Here is a 20,471-nt window from a genome sequence, read left to right on the forward strand (position 1 = left end):
GTGCCTTTATATGCATAAGAGTAATTCAGGCCAGACTAACAAACATCCAACTAACAAACTTCAGAACTTGATATCTACTGTTATAAATCCTACTCAGTTGTCAAGTCAGGCACAGGCATCTACAAGAGGATTAGAATGGGTGGGGCAAATTAGGAAATGTGTGTCACAACATTGCAATGTCAACTCAACCCCCAATGCAAGTACAAAAGGCCAAGCTTGCGAAATGTGTCTTTTTGGCATTGTTATGGTAAAGAGCAGAAGTCCATGGATTCAATACAAAACTCCTAAGTGCATCACTTTTTCTGTTGGTTCTGGTAATCAATGCAGTTCTGGTAAAAGGATAAAAACAAGAGAGTGGGGAAAAAAGTAGTGAGGTCCACCATTAGAAAAGAAAAAAAAAATCCTATCCTAAACGTTCATTTGAACTGGATCACCAGGGTAAGAAACGCAGCTAGTGTAGCCAAATACACTTACCCGATTCATGAGTCAATAGCATTGCACACATTGGTCTTAGCTGCTCAAGTGAATCAGACAGGAAGGAACACCCAGGAAGAAGAATAAAAGGCATTTTGCAAGACGTTCTGCTGTTCAGTTAAAGTGCTTTGAATTGACAGTTGCCCTTCCTCTGATTAAAGGGCAATGTTACAGATAAGTTGGAGAATGAGTCCTCTGGCTGACAACTATTATTGGAGTGGGTGAGAAGAGTTGAGGAAGTGGCAGATCCTCAAGGAAGTTATATCTCTCCAGAGTATCAGCTGCCTCTCTCAAAATGTCCAAGTGGTTCTAATCTGCCTTCCAGGCACTATTTTTGAAATGATTCCCCCCCCATGCATCTCCAATGGGCCCTTCCTGCATCTTCAGCTTTCATATGTTGTTGAATGTCATGTCCCCCCCCAAAAAAATAATAATAGTACTTTCAAAGGGGCACCCAACAGTTTACATAAATCATCAAACTGAGTAATTGTAAAAATGATTTAGAAACATAGGGCTGGGTAGCCCAATTGTCTAGAGACCAGCTGGGGCAGAGGTACACAACCTGAGACCTACTAAATTATTGGGTGGAGCCTCTAGAAACTCCCCCAAGTGGTTTCCAAAAGGTAATTTTTAATGGGCCCCAAAGGGGGAAATTAATAACTTCATGACTAGAAAATAATCTCGTAAATTATTTTTCACTTTGCATTTAAGAGCATTTCAAATGAAATTGGATTCATTTTCTGTCCTGGCCCAGCAATGATCCTCTGGAGTGCAGCCTCCAAAATGACATTTAAAGGGGAAGAACAGTCCTAGGTCTGGTGAAGGTGGGTGTTGAATATGTAAATAGGAGTGAAGTCTGACACCAGACTTCACTCATTGGTTCATTTTCCCCGACGGGAAAATGAACAAGCATCAGTGGCTGACAGGCTGGACAGCTCCAGGTTAAAAGGAGTTGCAGCCGCATGCAAGCCAATTTGTTTTGTTTTGTATTGCTTTTCGTTCTGTTGCCTGAAATAAATGGCTGTTAGCTCTTCACCATCGTCCTGCCACTCTGGTGTCCCCCTGGACAAAGAGGAGGAGAAGTTTAAAAAAGAGCATGTATGCCGGTGGCCAGAGCTTGCGATTTTAGTGTTTTGGACTCCCATAATTCAGAACTGGCACCTCTCGTACTTCTATTATAAGCACAACAGACACAATGCTGTATATTTGTCTGGTGGCTTCTGAGGCACAATTATATCTTACACAACAGCTATCATTCAACTGCTCTGCTATGGAAGAGGATTCAGTGCCACAGGGCAGGCCCTGCTACAGCTGTGGTTATCTAAAGCAAGGGGTTACTGGGAGAGGATTAGAAGGAAGAAGGAAATGGGTCAATCTTTCCCAGACAACTTTGTAGAGTATTTGAAACATGATGTCCAAGGTGAGACCTAGTTTTGTAACATATTTCATCTCAGACCATCGAACAGAATAAAAACCTTTCCCCAAGTTAGTCCAGATATATTGGAACTTGCAGATTTTCTGGGCAGCACAATAAATCACATTGCCACATTGGGGAAGATTACACTAATCCTTGCCCATTGATAGATTTGTTCTGAAGGCTGGTATAAGCAAATTCTCTTTCAACAACGAAACATGTGTCTCATTTCCTTGGGACATTTCATCTGACTGTGCCTAAGATGGCATCATCTCTGCCCTGACTCTTCTGGGTTTCTTGTTATGTCTGTAGCATTCTCCATAGAGGCAAAGACCGACTCTACAATAGTCTCTTTGGCTCCAGAGAGGCAGTGGGCAATGAAAACTGTCACACATTTCTTTCTCCTCTTCTTCAGTTCTCAATAGGTTTTTCAAGGGCATTGCAAGGACAAAAAAGGCTATTTTGTCTCTGCATCCAGAATGATTCAAGACTGCTGGGAAAATTATCAAAGAATAGGGCATGGAGGGAAGATTGATTATGAAACTGGAGAGAGGGAAGGAGATTCAAATTCTGAGATCATGCTGCAACTCTGACGGTTTCTGGCTCTGCTCAACTTGGAGGCCAAAGTCAAAACAAAGTTGGAGCTGGCCTTAGAAAATACACCCTTCAAATAAATAAGAGGTTATCCTGACATCAAACAATCAAGGCAGTAAAAGAGTATATACCCATTTCTGATTTAATGTAGCAATTCAAATTTAACAAATCGGATAGCTGAGAGGCATTGGCAGAAATGAGTTGGAGAATACTGTTGCTGAATTGCTAAATGCTTATTTTGCAGAGCTTTCTGGTGGAATAAAAATAGCACTGGGACGCAGAATATGTCTGATTGCTGATCTTTGTGGGAAAATGTCTTTGTTGCCTCAGAAGAATATCCTATGACCCTGTGCACCCACAGCAATTTTCTATGTCTGTGTTTTTTAATACTTCAAAGCAGGAAACATAAAACTGTGTGTATCTCACCTGACAATAGTGCCTATCTCTGTCAACATCATCTTCTTTTCCAATATTTTTACTGTGACCATTAGGCATTAGGGATGCCTAACTATCACATGATTGATTGATTGACAGATAGATAGATTGATTATGTGCCATAAAGGACGATATGTAGAGGAACACAGAGATGCAATGATTGTTAGTAAAATGAGTTTACCCCAGTAAAATAAGGATGCATGAGAAAGAAACTTACTATTGCTACTCCTTGAGTCTTTTTGGAATAAGATGGAGGGAAGGAAAAAATCTGCCAGGCTTTCAAAATTCAGTTATGATAGCTGTATCAATAGAGTTTTAATTTTTCTTGTGGTGTCAGTCTGGCCTACCTCAAAGGGCAAACTTCAATCTTGAAAGCCTGACAGCATTTCTTTTTCCTCATCAGAAAATTCCAAGGAAACAAGATAATGATTTGACCATAACAAAGGACTGATGGAAATATCCCCCACCCTGAGATCGTATCTCATTGCTTTGAAACAGAAAATAGGTCTAAGGGCGACCTTCTTTTGTGGGTTGAATCCATGACTACCTGGGACAATCTATGGTTGTCATGATGCCCATGAACTCACAAGCCTCTGTTTTCCTTCTCAGGGTTAGAAACCTGAGGAAATGGGGTCCAGGAAAAGGAACTTTTCTGTCGTTACCCCTGTATTGTGGAACATCTTGCCTCAGAGGTGAGGAAAATGTTCAATCTCTTGGCCTTTTCACAAAGGGGTCAAAACATGGCTGAGTAGATTTGTGAGGGGGACTCAGGACCCACATAGCCATGGGGCTAGTTGGCCCCATGAGAATTCCCCTGTTCTGTATTAACAACTGCTAATCTCCCATTTTGGAATAATTCATGTTTTGGAATTTCATAATATTCTTTTATAATTTTAATTTTTTTACATTAAATTATTCTGATTTTAATGTTTAATTTTATGAATTAAACTGTACATCATCCAGAGATGGATGGTTAAGAAGTATGAAGTATAAATAAACAAACAAACAAGTCCATCATAATAAATCTTCAATGGAGTTGAATTGCCTTGCAAATTGCTAAATGTTGTTTTAACTGCAACAACTAATCTCTTTCACCCAAAAATGATTTGATTTTCATGATTTATCTACGAAACGTTAAGAGTATTTTCTGCTGAACATAACATAACATAACATAACATAACATAACATAACATAACATAACATAACATAACATAACATAACATAACATAACATAACATAACATAACATAACGTAACAACAGAGTTGGAAGGGACCTTGGAGGCCTTCTAGTCCAACCCCCTGCCCAGGCAGGAAACCCTACACCATCTCAGTCAGATGGTTATCCAACATTTTCTTAAAAATTTCCAGTGTTGGAGCATTCACAACTTCTGAAGGCAAGTCGTTCCACTTATTAATTGTTCTAACTGTCAGGAAATTTCTCCTTAGTTCTAAGTTGCTTCTTTCTTTGATCAGTTTCCACCCATTGCTTCTTGTTCTACCCTCAGGTGCTTTGGAGAACAGCCCGACTCCCTCTTCTTTATGGCAGCCCCTGAGATATTGGAACACAGCTATCATGTCTCCCCTAGTCCTTCTTTTTGTTAAACTAGACATACCCAGTTCCTGCAACCGTTCTTCATATGTTTTAGTCTCCAGTCCCCTAATCATCTTTGTTGCTCTTCTCTGCACTCTTTCTAGAGTCTCAACATCTTTTTTACATCGTGGCGACCAAAACTGGATGCAATATTCCAAGTGTGGCCTTACCAAAGCATTATAAAGTGGTACTAACACTTCACGTGATCTTGATTCTATCCCTCTGTTTATGCAGCCCAGAACTGTGTTGGCTTTTTTAACAGCTGCTGCACACTGCTAGCTCATATCTAAATGGTTATCCACTAGGACTCCAAGATCCCTCTCACATGTTGTATAGCAGGGACAGATTTGATTTACAACTGAGCAATTACAATAATAATTCCTTCCCAATTGCTGACTGTGAGTGATGCAAATTGTTTTTCAAAGCATTCGATGGGTGCTGGTTTGCTTATTTGTGTTCTATAGTGATGCCACTAGGAATTTTCACATATCTGGAAGTACCCTAGTCACTGTTGCCATTCCTATGGCAACACAACAATATGTATGACCTTTCCCTACTAAATTTTAGCCAAATTGTTGTCTTTTTCTTTTTCAAGAGTATTCCCCAATTATCTGTACAATAAACAAAGTAAATATTTATTGTAAAACTCAAAATCCATTTGATTTTTTTTTAGATTTCAAACCATAGCCCACTTCTATCAGAAATAAAAATAGGTTTCTAGGTTTCATCTTCTTTGAAACTCTGTGGATCTGCCTTAAAAGAGATCACGGTGGGTCCAGAGCAGAATTAGCCACTGTTAATAATTATGCTTATTTCAGGCCAGATGAGACCAGAACAATCCTTCCTCCTTTGTTCAGCATCCCAGCAACTTTCCAATGGCTGAAAAGCATTTACTGGTTTATTTGATGTTTGAGATTTTTTTTAAAAAGCCTTAGGGGTCCACAGGAGTGCCCTGGGGTATGGTTTAAAAAGTCCTTCACCAGTGGTGACTGCAATAGTGCCATAGGCACTACAGATGTTTCTAGATGCAATGTGATGCTTTCTTTCGTTCTTTCTTGGACACAAATTTCAGGAACTAGAGCATTGGTGCATATGGTGCTCCCATAATGACCTTGACCTATTAATTTTTCTCATACTTTTAAAGCTCTCTGAGCCAACTCAGGATTCTCACTTCACACCAATGACCAGGCTCAAATTATCCTACTAAGAGGACCACCAGCAGCAAGGTGGATGGTCCCAGTTATAGCGGCCATTAGTACACCATTGAAAGACCAGGTTAGAGACAGATCATGATGGAGAAAATCTATATATGTAATTGTCACAAGTCAAAAACCACTTGATGGCACATTATCAACCAATAAATCATTTTTATTCATTTAAAAGTCTCATAGTTCATTACTACAACATGAAATGGACTAGAAGACCTCCAATGTCCCTTCCAGCTCTATTCTGATTCTGATAAATCTTCTCTCTGTTTTTGGTATTACTATAAATGTTGCCCTTGGGCTTTTTCTGAGCTTGAAAAAATTCACAGTTCATTTTGGTAGCTCATATTTTTTCCAGCTGGATAATATTTTTTTAAGCATGGTGCATTCATGTTCTATGTATATTGAATTTTATTAGCATTATGATTGTCCTTCTGGAGTTTTCAAAGCCTACTTTGGCTTACAATTTAAACGGTGTTGGTGTTATCCAATAACCTTCCTCACTATCTCACTGAATATTACTGTCATCCATACATTTGGCTACACCAAAGGAAAGTTCATGTTTTCACAAAAAGAAGCTGTTGACTGCTTTGATCATTTACTTCAATATACTCTTAAGTTAAAGATGTGGATCAGAACAACATAATTGTCTACACCTCTGGATTAGGAGCAGATGCTAAAGAAGTCTGGTAATTATTAAAATAGCCTTAGACTAATTATCCGAGATAACATTTTGATTCAGAGCCATCAGAGCTACTAGTATGCAGCCTCCTGAATTAAAGATGGGCTGATGGAGAACAAGAATGAGAGCGAGAAGAACTATCCATGGGAAGAAAGTAAAAAAATCTCCATATGGCAGCCACAGCTATACAACTGAAGCTCTGCTCTTTTTTATGGCCACTTTAATACCCTTGGAGGGACTATTTATGCTCTCACATCTATTGTCATCTTACTAGAGTCATCTGCTTGAGTACTCAGTGCCACAGGATAATGGGTTAGACAAGCTTTTGGCCAGACCCTGCAGAGCCATTTTTTCGGTTGTTTTTGTAATGACATCCATATAATGTAGAAGAATCCCACTATATCAAATTATATCCAAACGTATGCAGCAAACAAGCATTAGTTTTAAACTAATGTTTGCTTTTTATCTTCTTTGAGTCAAGCATTTTATTTCTTTTTTTTCCCCCTCTGCTAACAATTAACCAAGCAAAACGAATGTATTTTTGGCAATTTTGATACAAATATTCTGTTCTTCACCAAATGGTAACAGTCATTTCAGCTAATAATAAGTTTTAATTGCTTTGCAGCCAACTCTACAAGAAAAGTGGATTTCAGATTCTAGATTTTATTGAGAGCCAGATACGTACCCTGCTGTGCAGAGGGTCTGGCTTGTACAAAACAATCTGAATGTCTTGCAAGGCTATTGTGGGTGGAGTGCAAACCCCCATTTGGATTTACTTTAAATGTGTCATTGGTACTACAAAACCATTTAGTAGACTTTTTTCTAATATGTACTTGACTTAAAGTTTTTGTGGATCTATACTATGGATCAGTGGTGAAATCCAATTTTTTTTACTACCGGTTCTGTGGGCGTGGTTTGGTGGGCATGTTGTGGCTTCGTTGGTTTGGCTTGGTGGGCTGGCAGGGGAAGGATACTGCAAAATCTCCATTCCCACTCCACTCCTGGATGAAGGATATTGCAAAATCCCCATTCCCTCCCCACTCCAGGGGAAGGATACTGCAAAATCCCCATTCCCTCCCCACTCCTGGGGGAAGGATATTGGGAAATCTCCATTCCCACCCTTACTCCAGGGCCAGCCAGAGGTTCTCCAAACTGCTCAAATTTTCTGCTACCGGTTCTCCAGAACCTGTCAGAACCTACTGGATTTCACCCCTGCTGGCAAGGGACCACTAGAGACTATGGATTTAGAACAGCTACACAATGACAAACTGTATCCGAGATTGTTATTATTTAGATAAGAATAAAGCCTTTATTTGATCTGATAAAATTTAATTAGAATGATTAAGTTCATTTGGGGCGTAGTCACAATTGTTCATAGTCTACTTTTTGAAACTGTATTTTATAATGAAATATTTTGGAATATTTTTCATGAATTCGAGACTCTATATTTATCATATGAAGTTTTACAGAAATGGTTGGGGTCAAATATGTTACGTTATACATAACATTTCTATTCAGTATATTTAAATCAGAACCTATATCAATAATAATATATTGCTATAGGTTCTGATTTAAATATACTGAAAAGAAATGTTATGTATATATCGCTTTACAATGCTTTTACAGCCCTCTCTAAGTGGTTTACAGAGTCAACATTTTGCCCCCAACAATCTGGGTCCTCATTTTACCCACCTCGGAAGGATGGAAAGCTGAGTCAACCTTGAGCTTGGTGAGTTTCAAAGTGGAGGCAGCCGGCAGTCAGCAGAAGTAGCCTGCAGTACTGCACTCTAACCACTGCGCCACTGCGGCTCTTTTTTGAATAAAATGAATGAATGAATGAATGAATGAATGAATGAATGAAACTATATCACATTTACTATTGGCAGCAAGCTGTCACCTTGTGGGATATCAGACAGTTGACCAATAGCTTTCCAAATCTGGATGCAAAATATCTTTATACATTCTGCATCCAGAAGATAATTTAGTGTATACTGTAATGATGCAGTAACCCATGTTCAGAAGAATTCCTGTTGGAGACACTGTGGGTGGACACAATTTGAGAAATGTGGGGTCATTGCATATGTCACACAAGCTTTCCCTGTCATTATCCCAAGAGCTCAGAATTCAACATGATGTTAATGATGTTAACCTTTCTACTCACAGCCACAGCACTGGCATTTCTGAATCTTGACAGAGAGCTGGATGGAGGTTATTCATATTCCTCAGGCAACACTCCAAGATCAAGTAATCTGGTGCTGGCAGATAAATAACTATTCTTATTTAAATGTCTTTCAGCTCATAATAACTTAGAACAAAATTTAAGCTGTATACCAGATATAAAACAGATAATTCTGGATTATTATTTTTAAAAAAGGATTAAAACCAGTAAAACAGAATGACAAGCTAGTTAAAGTTATTGAGCATATAGATCATATTAAATCTAGTAAAAATAGAAAGATCCTAGATACCATTAAACCTTCAATAAATAGAAGCATTTGTGATTGGCATCAAAAGTCCATCAGAGAAGGCACTAAAGGAATCCGCAAAAGAGTTGAATTCTTTAGCCCATCTACCACAACCACAACTCTTGTGCTGCCTCCTACCTTTCTTCCAACATTGGGAAGATTCTGAGGAAAGGCCTTCAGTATGATCTTAATAGCAGCAAATTTAAAGGGAAGGATAGTCTTTGAAATACATAGAGGTAAATATTTTGTCTTATGGTGACTGCTAGCTTCTCTCTTTTCTATGCAGGCAAAAGCATGTGGAATAGCAATAGTACTTAAACTTATATACTGCCTTACAGTGCTTTACAACCCTCTCTAAGCTGTTTACAGAGCCAGCATTTTGCCCTCAACAATCTGGGTCTTCATTTTACCAACCTTGGAAAGATGGAAGGCTGAGTCAACTTTGAGCCTGGTGAGATACGAAGTGGCAAATTGCAGGCAGCTGGCAAGCAGCAGATGTAGCCTGCAGTACTGCACTCTAACCACTGCATCACCATGAAATAAGTAGATCCCAGCCTTTCTGAATCTATATTATTTCAGAATACCAGCTAAGAACATCTGTGTCTGAAGCCGCCTGTTTAAAAAACTTGAATCGGCAAGAAAAAAAATATCAGATGTTTGTTCTAAAATGCTCGCTATCCATAAGTAAAGAATTTTCTGAGGAGAAAGAAAGCTTCATATATGTTGTCTTTAAAGTTGCAAAGTCCCAGAAGACATTATTAGTCACATTTGCTAAAACTATGGATTCCATTCTTGGTGAATTAAAAATAAGTAAAGACGTTATGAAAAGATGACTATCATAAAAAGCCCATTTCTCTGTATTACTGTATTATTCTGCCCTGCAGTTTCATTAAGACTGGTTGAGATGAATGGCCTGAACAACAATTAACCCATAGTTTGTAAAAAGAAGGCAATAACTGGTCTCAGTCTTTTCAAACAATCAACTGTATACATCAATATAGGCTAATCATCCTTGACCAGAGTGTTCTTTTCCTCAGAGGTGCTGACTTGATTGAAGCCTTCTTTGAAAGCACATTTCAACTTAGCACCCTGGTCCTTACTCTCTGATGTCCTGCAGAGATTTCTTTGCTAGCTCACCCAAAGAACTAAGCTTCTTTTGTTTCATGTCATGGCTGGGGTCCAAGGGAAAAAAGCACCAGAACTCCTGCATCCTATTGGAAAGCTGAACTTTGCCTGTTAGAATCTCACCATAAGATTTCTCTCACAATGGGTGTCATTGTAAGGACATCTCTTGGCTTGGAAGACAATAAGGAGGAACTCTCATATGCAGTAGGCCCTCCAACTTGAGTGTTAGGTGGCCTGTGGGAGGCCTTTGACATGGCCATGTTCAGGCCCTTTCCTTCCTGCTTCATTGGGTAGGGCAGCTTGTTCCTTCTCCTCTTGTCTCCTGTCTAGCATTGTTTTAAAGATCCTGTCCATTACCCTCTGTAACATTCTCCTTCTCCTTATCTTTTCTTGTCTCTGTAATTGGCTGAAGACTGACTACAAAATCAGCAATAATAACAATGATATGACAGTTTTTCAGAGTGTCTGGCATCTTCAGAATAGACGCCAAGTAAATAGAAAACCACAAAGTATAATCCCTGCGGGCCACAGATATTTGTCAAACAATATAGATGATAAAACTGTTGAACAAAATCCCAACACTGACAAAAGGCCTTGCAGCATTTATTCACATTAACAATATAGAGATCAAGTGCAATTATGAGATCCACCCTGTCAGGAAACAGCCTGTTGCAAATAGGCTGCAATTCATGGATTCCATTATTGTTTCTTCAAACTATCTCTCAGCCCATAAATCTGGGTACACAGATGTGTGTATGTGGGCACGTTGCAAGCAAAACATATAATTGGAAGAGTTACAGGCAAAAAAAAGAAAGAATGTTTAGTGAAAATGCATATTAAAAAGTATGTATTAGAAACAGATGCTCACAAAAATCAACTCAGTAAAAATTACATATAAAACAAATGCTTATTTTTGTGGCTGTTTTTCAATAATTGATAAAAATAGAATAGAAACTGGATAATAATGCATGCTAGAGTGACCTGGCTTAGATTTAGACTCACTTATTTTTATTCATCTTAATTGCTTCAAAATTCACTGATACTTGCCTCCACATTTCCTCCCTAAGAAACGTTAGTCTCCAGCTTCCATAATGCTGGAGATGATAGAAGTTGATTAACAATATATCTCATGCCTTTTGGATAAGAATTTGGTGGATTATTCAAAATGTACTGAAGAAGAAGATAAAGTTCCTGCCGCAATTTTTCCTTTTGGGAATTATAACGGAGTGTACAGGGATTGAGACTAAATTGATTCTGAATTTAATAACAGCAGCAAGACTGTTGATTGGACAATACTGGAAGAAAGAAGAGATACCTACAATAGAAGAATGGATATTGAAAGTCACTAATTCGGCTGAGATGGCTAAAATCTCAGCTTTTTTGAAAGACAATACGCAGGAAAGATATTTAATTGAATGGAAAAAATGGATTGATTATTTACAAAACAGATATCAGATTAAGAAATATCAGATTGCCTTTGAATAATTAGGAAGTATTATTTTATGTAATGGGGGGGTTGGGAGATGAAAAGATTTGGATGAGGTTAATTGGATTTGAAGGGAAAATTTTACTCTATGTTTGGTTTATGTATAACAATACCTTGTGATTGACCCGGGAAGCCGGGGAGGAGGGGAAGGGGTTTGTGGGAGGGGGGAAAAGGGGGAAAAAATGTTTTTGTTTCTTAAAACTTTTTCAATAAAATATATATATATATATATCTCATGCCCATTTTGAGAAGTCTGATCTAGAAGAGCTCTGAGTTGTTTTGACCAATAGAATCTGCCTTCAGCTGTTCAAGGGATGAAGTCATGAAATATAGAATTTGGAGAAGATTTGAACCAGGGACAATCAAGGCTCAAATAAGCAATATTACCCCTAATTTGGTAAGGGGTTTTCTTATTTTGCTGTGATTTAGTCACATATTCATCTTCAAAATTTTTGCATCTTTTGTGATACCGTATATGGGTTTCAAGAAAGAACTCTTTTGTATAGGCAGGATCATACTGATCCTGCCTATACAGCTAATCCTTTATAGTGACTCATCATGTCATCACAACTTTCAAACCAGTTCTGCCATTTAGCCCAAGGAGCAAGAAACAAAACAATCATAGAAAGAGGGTTTACAGGCATGCAAATGAAGTTCTTTAAGAAGCTGTGAAAATTTTAAAACCACAGGTAATGACAGAGTTGGCAATAACCCTACTAACATGGCAGTAAGGCTGAGACTCAGTTTACGTGAAGGCTTGGAAATTGCACATGAGGCCATAATACTTTCATTTTGCACAAAGCAAGTGAAGGTCAGAGGAGGCTGAGAAGGAGATATTCAGAAATATTGCTCTATTGCTGAGAAATAATGTAGGAAAACCTAGGTGGATATTAACTCTCCCAACTTTTGTAAACCCAAGAGAAGTAGATCTTAGTAGACTAAAAGTAGAGCTACGATAAACAGAGTTTAAGCCCTGTTGTCTTAAACTCTGTTTATCCTAGCTCTACTTTTAGTAGAGCTCTAGTAGATTTAAACATTCCAGAGAATGTTCCCGATATTGGAATCTAACATAGACATTGTTTAGTGAAGCAAGTTCTGTAACTGTAACAGCAAGAAGATTTATTAATAGGAAACACATTTCTAGCTATAGGCAAAGCCTAGAATCAAGCTAGTTATATATTACCAGGAAGAGAGTCCAAGAACATCTAGTCTCTGTGTGTGTGTGGCTGAGAAAAAGGGATAGAAGCAAGCAGTCCACAGAAGCAAAACCCACCAAGTTTTCCCTCCTAGCTATCTTGCTTTTACACTAGACTACAACCAGGTTTTTTCTAATCGTCTTTATCTACCATGTTCAACTATAACTGCATTCTTTAAAAAAAAACTTTTCTTTGGTGTGATAAATGACTAATCTTTACAAGTTTGGTTTGAGGGTGTGGTAGTATCACATTTATTTCCATCTCACAGCATGAGAATTTTGCTTCCATCAAAGGGCACCATTGTTTGGCTAGGCTTAGGGCAGTGGTTCTCAACCTTTATAGTGCTACGACCCCTTTAATACAATTCCCCACAATGTGGCGACTCCAACCGTAAAATTATTTTCATTTTGAATTTATCGAGACTGAAGCTGTATTGGCTAGCGGTCTGAACTGCTTGCGATTGCCTTGAGGACGGAGGCATTAAAGCGGAGACTCCTCCCCTGTTAAGTTTATTGTACCTGAAGCCGAATTCGGCTAGCAATTTGAAGAGCCTGCAGCTGGCTTGTGGAGTCAACCATTGGACCGCGATTCTTCGACTCACAGGTATACTTCCCATATTTCCGATGGTCTTAGGCAACCCCCTGGAAAATCGTCATTCGACCCCCAATGGGGTCGCGACCCCCAGGTTGAGAACCGCTGGCTTAGGACATCAGTTGGCCTTCATCCAGCCTGGAAGGAAGTGGTCTGAAATTAGCAATCTCATAGACAAAAATCAGGCAGAGAGGTAGCCAAAAGGAGAATATGCCGCACTGTTCCTCAAGCTCAGTAGATCATGAGATACTAAAGTAACTGTGCTACTGTGCCATTCAAATAAAGGATCCCTGCCATGGCCAGAGTAGCTCACTACACTTACCTGCATTATAACACACTTTTACAATTGCTGAGTTAAAATGCTATCCATCCCTCTTCAGGTTGGCAGGAAAACAAAAATATTCTCATGAAAATAGTTGGTCCGTTGCTGCATCCTATGCTGTCTCCATAGACATTACAGTATTCTGTTGACTGGAAAAAAGTCAACTGGTGTATAAAGTGTCTTTACCATTTTAACCTTGACATGCCAGCAATTAAGAACTTTTGCCTGCAAGGCATGTCTTTTATCAGTTATGGACTGACGCTTGAAGCACAGCACTTTGGTAGCAATTTAAATTCAATTTCAAATTTCCAAGCTGATATACAATATTAAGACAATTGCATGAGAGAAGATGGATTGGACACTAATTTGTGAAGACAGGTATATTATGTGATAGGCCTGCACAGACTTTTGAATGGGTGCTCATTTAATCCAAGTTTAAATGAAGCACCTCTTTGAATGTGCTTTGTGAAGCAATCAGTGTGTCTTCCTGCTTTTCAGATCAAAATAAAGCCATGACGATGTTTTGTTTGACTCTGCTTTTAAGACTTTCTCTGTACATTCCAATACCCAAAGGAGCTTTGGTGTAGCATCTATGTATGTGAATGCAGAAGCTTCTCCCAGGCTTTCCAGAAATACTTTAAAAGGCTTCTCTCTGCTTGCATTTTGCATATCTCATCTCACTGTTTGATCTACCAGTTAAAGTTTCAACAGGTTGTGATGCAGAGATCCTGGTGCCTCACAGCTTGGTGAGGCAACATCTTCAGTGACAGCAAGTGTGGAGTTTCCTCCCTGTTGCTTGCCCTGTCAGGGTTGTTGGTGGTGTGGATTTTCTCCTTGGTAGGAGGTTGAGATGTTCCTCTTGAAGGAAAAATGTTGACTCCACAGTCCGAAATTCTCCATCAAAATGAAACCAATCTATTTCACACACATCCTATAATGCCATCGACCCCCATCTCAAATGTTTGCAGATCAGTGATTTATATGGTTTAGACAAACTAAAATTATGAAACTGGGTTTTTTTTCCCTTTTAGCTATGATCAGACAAACCTGATCATAAGAATTTTACACTGATTGAAGTAGTTTTTGTATAAAAAGTGACCTTGTGACAAAGAAGATAACATGACCTTATCTCCACCTAATCCATAATTTTAAAAAACCTAATTTTTAAAAATTAGTTAAAGCAGCACTTGATTTTTGACAAACCACTGACTTCTTTCTCCTGAACTGGAAACCCCAGTTATTTTAATTATGTTCCATCATCAAGTTGAGAAATAAAACTTCAGCTGTTTGTTTACGTGGGAATAGCATTAATCTTTCTCTGGCAAGCAAGGACTCCAAACACATGATATAAACATGAAGGATAGATGGATGGTATCAGAGTTTGAGATATCCTGATGATTAAAGAGACCAAGCCTTGAGCTGTAATCTCTCAGTTTACCATGTGGCCAGAGATGCTTCTGTCTTTCCAGCTCCATTCCACATGCTAGGTAATGAAATATTTTTTAAATTTGTTAAAGCAGTAATTATTGAGATTAGGTAGCTAAGGCATCTTTAAGATTCAAAAGTTATAGGATAAATACTTTATTACAGATAGTCTTTTAGCTACTGCAATTAGGACTGGTAACTCAGTCATTCAGTGAAACAGTTGGTAAGTGAAACTGTGACTTTGCTCAACAGTCTTACTTTTGCTTTCCTTTGCTTTACACACCTGCAAAGATTGTAAATGTGAGGGTTAGCTGTAATGGGTTTTTTTCCATCAGTGTTGTCACCCTGAATGGTTTCAAATTGACCCAAAGTATATCTGTAGATCTAAATAGAGCAAGGGAGGAAAAACAATTCTACACAGAATAGCCAAGCTGAGGCATTTCCAATCATTTGGTCAGAGTACATAACTTAGAATAGAATAGAATAGAATTTTTTTATTGGCCAAGTGTGATTGGACACACAAGGAATTTGTCTTGGTGCATATGCTCTCAGTGTACATAAAAGAAAAGATACGTTCATCAAGGTACAACATTTACAACACAATTGATGATCAATATATCAATATAAATCATAAGGATTGCCAGCAACAAGTTATAGTCATACAGTCATAAGTGGAAAGAGATTGGCGATGGGAACTATGAAACGATTAATAGTAGTGCAGATTCAGTAAATAGTCTGACAGTGTTGAGGGAATTATTTGTTTAGCAGAGTGATGGCCTTCGGGAAAAAACTGTTCTTGTGTCTAGTTGTTCTGATGTGCAGTGCTCTATAGCGTTTTGAGGGTAGGAGTTGAAACAGTTTATGTCCAGGATGCGAGGGATCTGCAAATATTTTCACGGCCCTCTTCTTGATTCGTGCAGTATACAGGTCCTCAATGGAAGGCAAGTTGGTAGCAATTATTTTTTCTGCAGTTCTAATTATCCTCTGTGTTTTTCTTGTTGGGTTGCAGAACCGAACCAGACAGTTATAGAGGTGCAAATGACAGACTCAATAATTCCTCTGTAGAATTGGATCAGCAGCTCCTTGGGCAGTTTGAGCTTACTGAGTTGGCGCAGAAAGAACATTCTTTGTTGTCCTTTTTAATGATGTTTTTGATGTTAGCTGTCCATTTGAGATCTTGCGATATGATAGAACCCAGAAATTTGAAGGTTTCTACTGTTGATACTGTGTTGTCAAGTATTGTGAGAGGTGGAAGTATGGAAGGGTTTTTCCTAAAGTCTACCACCATTTCTACGGTTTTGAGTGTGTTCAGTTCCAGATTGTTTTGGTTGCACCACAAGGCTAGTCGTTTGACCTCTCGTCTATATGCGGATTCGTCACTGTTGTGTCATCTGCAAACTTCAATAGCTTAACTGATGGATCATTGGAGATGCAGTCATTGGTATACAGAGAGAAGAGAAGTGGGGAGAGCACACAGCCTTGGGGGGCCCCTGTGCTAATTGTACAGGTATTTGATGTGATCTTGCTTAGCTTCACCTGCTGCTTCCTGTTTGTTAGGAAGCTTGTGATCCACTTACAAGCCTGTTCCGGTACCTGTAGCTGGTTTAGCTTAGTTAGAAGAATGTCTGGAATGATGGTATTGAATGCTGAACTAAAGTCTACAAAAAGGACCCTTGCATAGGTCTTTGGAGACTCAAGATGTTGTAGGATGTAGTGCAGAGCCATATTAACAGCATCATCTGTTGATCTATTTGCTCGGTATGCAAATTGCAAGGGGTCTAACAGCGGATCCGTGATGGTTTTCAGGTAGGAAAGCACTAGCCTTTCAAAGGTTTTCATGACTACAGATGTTAAAGCAACTGGTCTGTAGTCATTCAGTTCCTTGATGGTGGGCTTCTTCAGCACTGGGATGATGGTAGAGCGTTTGAAGCAAGAAGGAACATAACACATCTCTAGTGATTTATTGAAAATATGGGTGAAGATGAGGGCCAATTGGTCAGCACAGACTTTTAAGCAAGAAGGAGTTATCTTGTCTGGGCCTGGAGCTTTTCCTGGCTTTTGTCTGTGAAATAGGTCCTGCACTTCCTTTTCTGTGATCACTAGGGGTTGTGAACCCAATGAAATGGGGTCAGTTGTAGGAGGCTTGGCTGTTGTTGGTGTGTCTGAGATGGGGGTTGTGGAGATAGGTGGCTGTAGTTTCCTTTCAAACCTGCAGTAAAACTCATTCAGGTCATCTGCCAGTTGTTGATTACCTTCAGCCTGGGAAGGAGGTTTGCCATAGCCGGTGATATTTTTAAGAGTTTTCCACGTTTGCTGGTTCATTTGCTGAAAACTGATTCTTTAGCTTTTCAGAGTAGCTTCTTTTTGCTGCTCTTATCTCCCTTGTTAGTGCATTTCTGGCCTGATTGTACAGCATTTTATCACCTTTTCTGTAGGCTTCCTCTTTGGAATGTCGTAGCTGCTTAAGTTTAGGTGTAAACCAAGGTTTGTTGTTGCTGTGTATTCGCAAGTTCCTTGTAGGTACACATAGGTCTTCATAGAAGCTGACATATGATGTTACAGTATCTGTGAGTTCATCCAGGTCTGCAGAGGTATCTTTAAAAATATTCCAATCAGTGCAGTCAAAACATTACCATAAACACTTATAAATATTCCTGTCTGTGAAGAAGGGAAGGCAACAGAGAGCTGAAGAAGCTTTGTGGATGAGAAGCGAAGCATCTTCAAAGAAAAACAGAAAGTCCAATTTCTCTTGGTGAAAAAAAAACATCTTTGGGATAACCATGACCTGAATAACTTGAGAATCTCTAGTATAGACAATAGGGTGGCTATTGGGTTCTAAAGATAGAGAGAGGCACACACACAAAGTGATCTATTTTGCAAAGGCCTCTGATGCCATCTTGTGATGAAATTTTCAAATACAGCTTTGTTTCATCTTGAATAAATATAAAGAACTACAGTTGCAATAGCAAGAGCACTTAGACTTATATGCCGCTTCAAAGTGCTTTACAGCCCTCTCTAAGCGGTTTACAGAGTCAGCATATTGCCCCCAGCGATCTGGGTCCTCATTTTACCCATCTCGGAAGGATGGAAGGCTGAGTCAACCTTGAGCCTGGTGAGATTTGAAATGCTAAACTGCAGTCAGCCGGCATTCAGCAGAAGTAGCCTGCGGTACTATACTCTAACTACTGCACCACCGTGGCTCAATTTGCATTGAAGCAACAATGTGTTTGTGGGCTTCAGTATATCCTTTTTAACAGAAATGCAGGAAAGGGAACAGAGTCCATGAAGTATACAATTCAGCACTCGGCAGATGAGGTTGTTCATCAGCCTTTCAACAGACTTTGCTTGCAGATCAGAAGTGAATTTGCAACCCTCTCTCTCCCAGGGCTTCCCATGAGGCTCTACCCAGGAAAGAAGGGCAGCTGTTTTACAGTTGTTCAGGCAGCTAAACTGATCTGACAGTGGAAGCTGGGTCTCTTAATTAAAGCCGTGAGAGTCAGATGTAGCTAAGGGAGCTGTGCAAAAGAGCCACTCTAATCTCCACGGTCTGTTTAGCATACTCCCAGAAGGCTCTCCCACAGGAGAGCCTGCATTTCAGTCATTAGTTCTGAAATCTATGGAGAGAGAACTCTGGTGACATCTCCAGCATCCTTCAAAGATATCACAGCATTGTTCTTTGGATACATATGTCATACCTTGCCCACTCTCGGCTGGAATATGATTGTTTTAATGTCACCTGCAAGAGAAATGTTTATTCCTTTAAAGTTTTCAAACGTTCTGTGTAAAATCTAACTAGTCTAGAGCTGGTGCACATTCTGATTGTGCTGCCAAGATAGGATTCACTGATATTTAAAGAGTCTTGGCCATAAGGAATGTCCAGTCTTATATACCCAGTGTAGAAATATTGGAAAGAGCAGGTACGCTGTCCTAAAAATCTGCTAGCAAAAGCATTGGAGAGGTGCATTCGTGTGCAAATATGTACTGCCTCTATGTTCCATAACAATTATGTTGTCTTTTCCTAGAGAAGAAAGAAGTATGGGTGGTAGTAGTATTTTTTTTATATAAAACTTACAAACTATAGTTAGAGACCTTGATTAGAATGGAGGCAAAAATGATTTTCCAGAGGGCTTTATTGTGGGTGATGATTGGCTTTTCTCCTTCCAGAGTCACTCACTGTAGAGTCCAGGGATGAAATCTACTTACTTTCCATACCGGTTTGGAAGTGCATGCGCCATGCACGTCACGTGTGCACGCCGACCCTCTGAGTATGCGCAAATCCTTCTGTGCATCTGCAGTGGGTAAAAAACAGGTTACTTCCTGGTTAAAACCAGGAAGTAATGATGACCGGGCGGCTGGGCGGAGCCTTGAGCTGCCAATGCTACCAGTTCTCCGAACCAGCAGTCGTCATCATTACCAGTCTGGCCGAACTGGGCCGAACCAGAAGCTTTTCACCCCTGGTAGAGTCTCTCTAGAGTCTCTCTCTTCTCAAACTGGCAGCCCGCAGCCTGAATGTGTCATGTGCAGGCCACGCCCACCCTGGCTCCGCAAAGGCAAAAGATGTCACGATAAGTCACGATAAGTCACGTGACACGATCGAATTTGACACCTGTGCACTAGAGGTAGATGAAAAACATTCTATTTTCATCAAAGCAATGAAACATCTTGCTATATACCAGACTGAGTTCTACATCATTAACTTTTTTTTTTTAAAGGTAAGTGACTAATAACTGGCCTTTTAACCAATTCCTTGATTAAATTTATATGCTCTGATAACTGTCCTTTCAGGATTTGGAGAGCCATGTGAGTTCATTATCATTTAATAAACAAACCAACCCCATCCCAAATAACTTTAATCTTCTTTATCATGGTGCCAATCAGAACAAGGGCAGGGTTATTTTTGCAAATGAAGTGTATATCCTCTGCAAATAAGCAAGGACTAAGTCATTAACAGGAGCAACTGTATTTTGCAGCTTTTGACATAATTCTTTGATATCAGTTGCTTGTAATTTTCCTGGAAGCATCAGGCTGAGAAGTCTCAGAGACAGAATAAGTTCAGTATGATCAAAGTCTTGTGTCCTCCAGGTGCCTTGAAACCACAAATCCCAGAATTTCCCAAAGAAATTCATGCCTAAGGAGCTTGATAAATGAGATTCTGGGGCTATAATCTCAATTTATCTGGAGACCAACAGTCTCCAGTTTACTGGAGTTTTAGTGGAATTTAAGGCAGAACTTTAAATGTGTTGAACTGAACAGAAGCAGCAGTGAGTAAAGAGGCAATGAGAATGATGTAAATCTTTGGGGAGAGTTTTGAGGAGGGGGGATCTTGCAGTTTAGAATAATATCTAGAGATTTTATATAATTATATTCAACTTATTTAGGAATCCATTCAAAGTTTTATATGTATCCTGTTTCAAAAAAGGCAAAAACTGTGTTGCCAATTTTCAGCAAGTGTTTTTGTATTTTACA

The 20,471-nt window shown here is 39.2% G+C and overlaps 1 protein-coding gene across 1 annotated transcript in view; it reads left to right on the plus strand.

The window, feature by feature from the left end:
- The first annotated feature begins 13,252 nt into the window (after positions 1-13,252).
- Positions 13,253-20,471, plus strand: part of SLC38A3 (solute carrier family 38 member 3) — a 146,224-nt gene continuing 139,005 nt past the window's right edge. Inside the window, exon 1 of the mRNA XM_058165807.1 lies at positions 13,253-13,270. The gene's annotated coding sequence lies outside the window, so the exon portion shown is untranslated. The remainder of the gene's footprint in view (positions 13,271-20,471) is intronic.

Source organism: Ahaetulla prasina, chromosome 2, assembly GCF_028640845.1.
Source record: "Ahaetulla prasina isolate Xishuangbanna chromosome 2, ASM2864084v1, whole genome shotgun sequence".
NCBI classification, from domain to species: domain Eukaryota; kingdom Metazoa; phylum Chordata; class Lepidosauria; order Squamata; family Colubridae; genus Ahaetulla; species Ahaetulla prasina.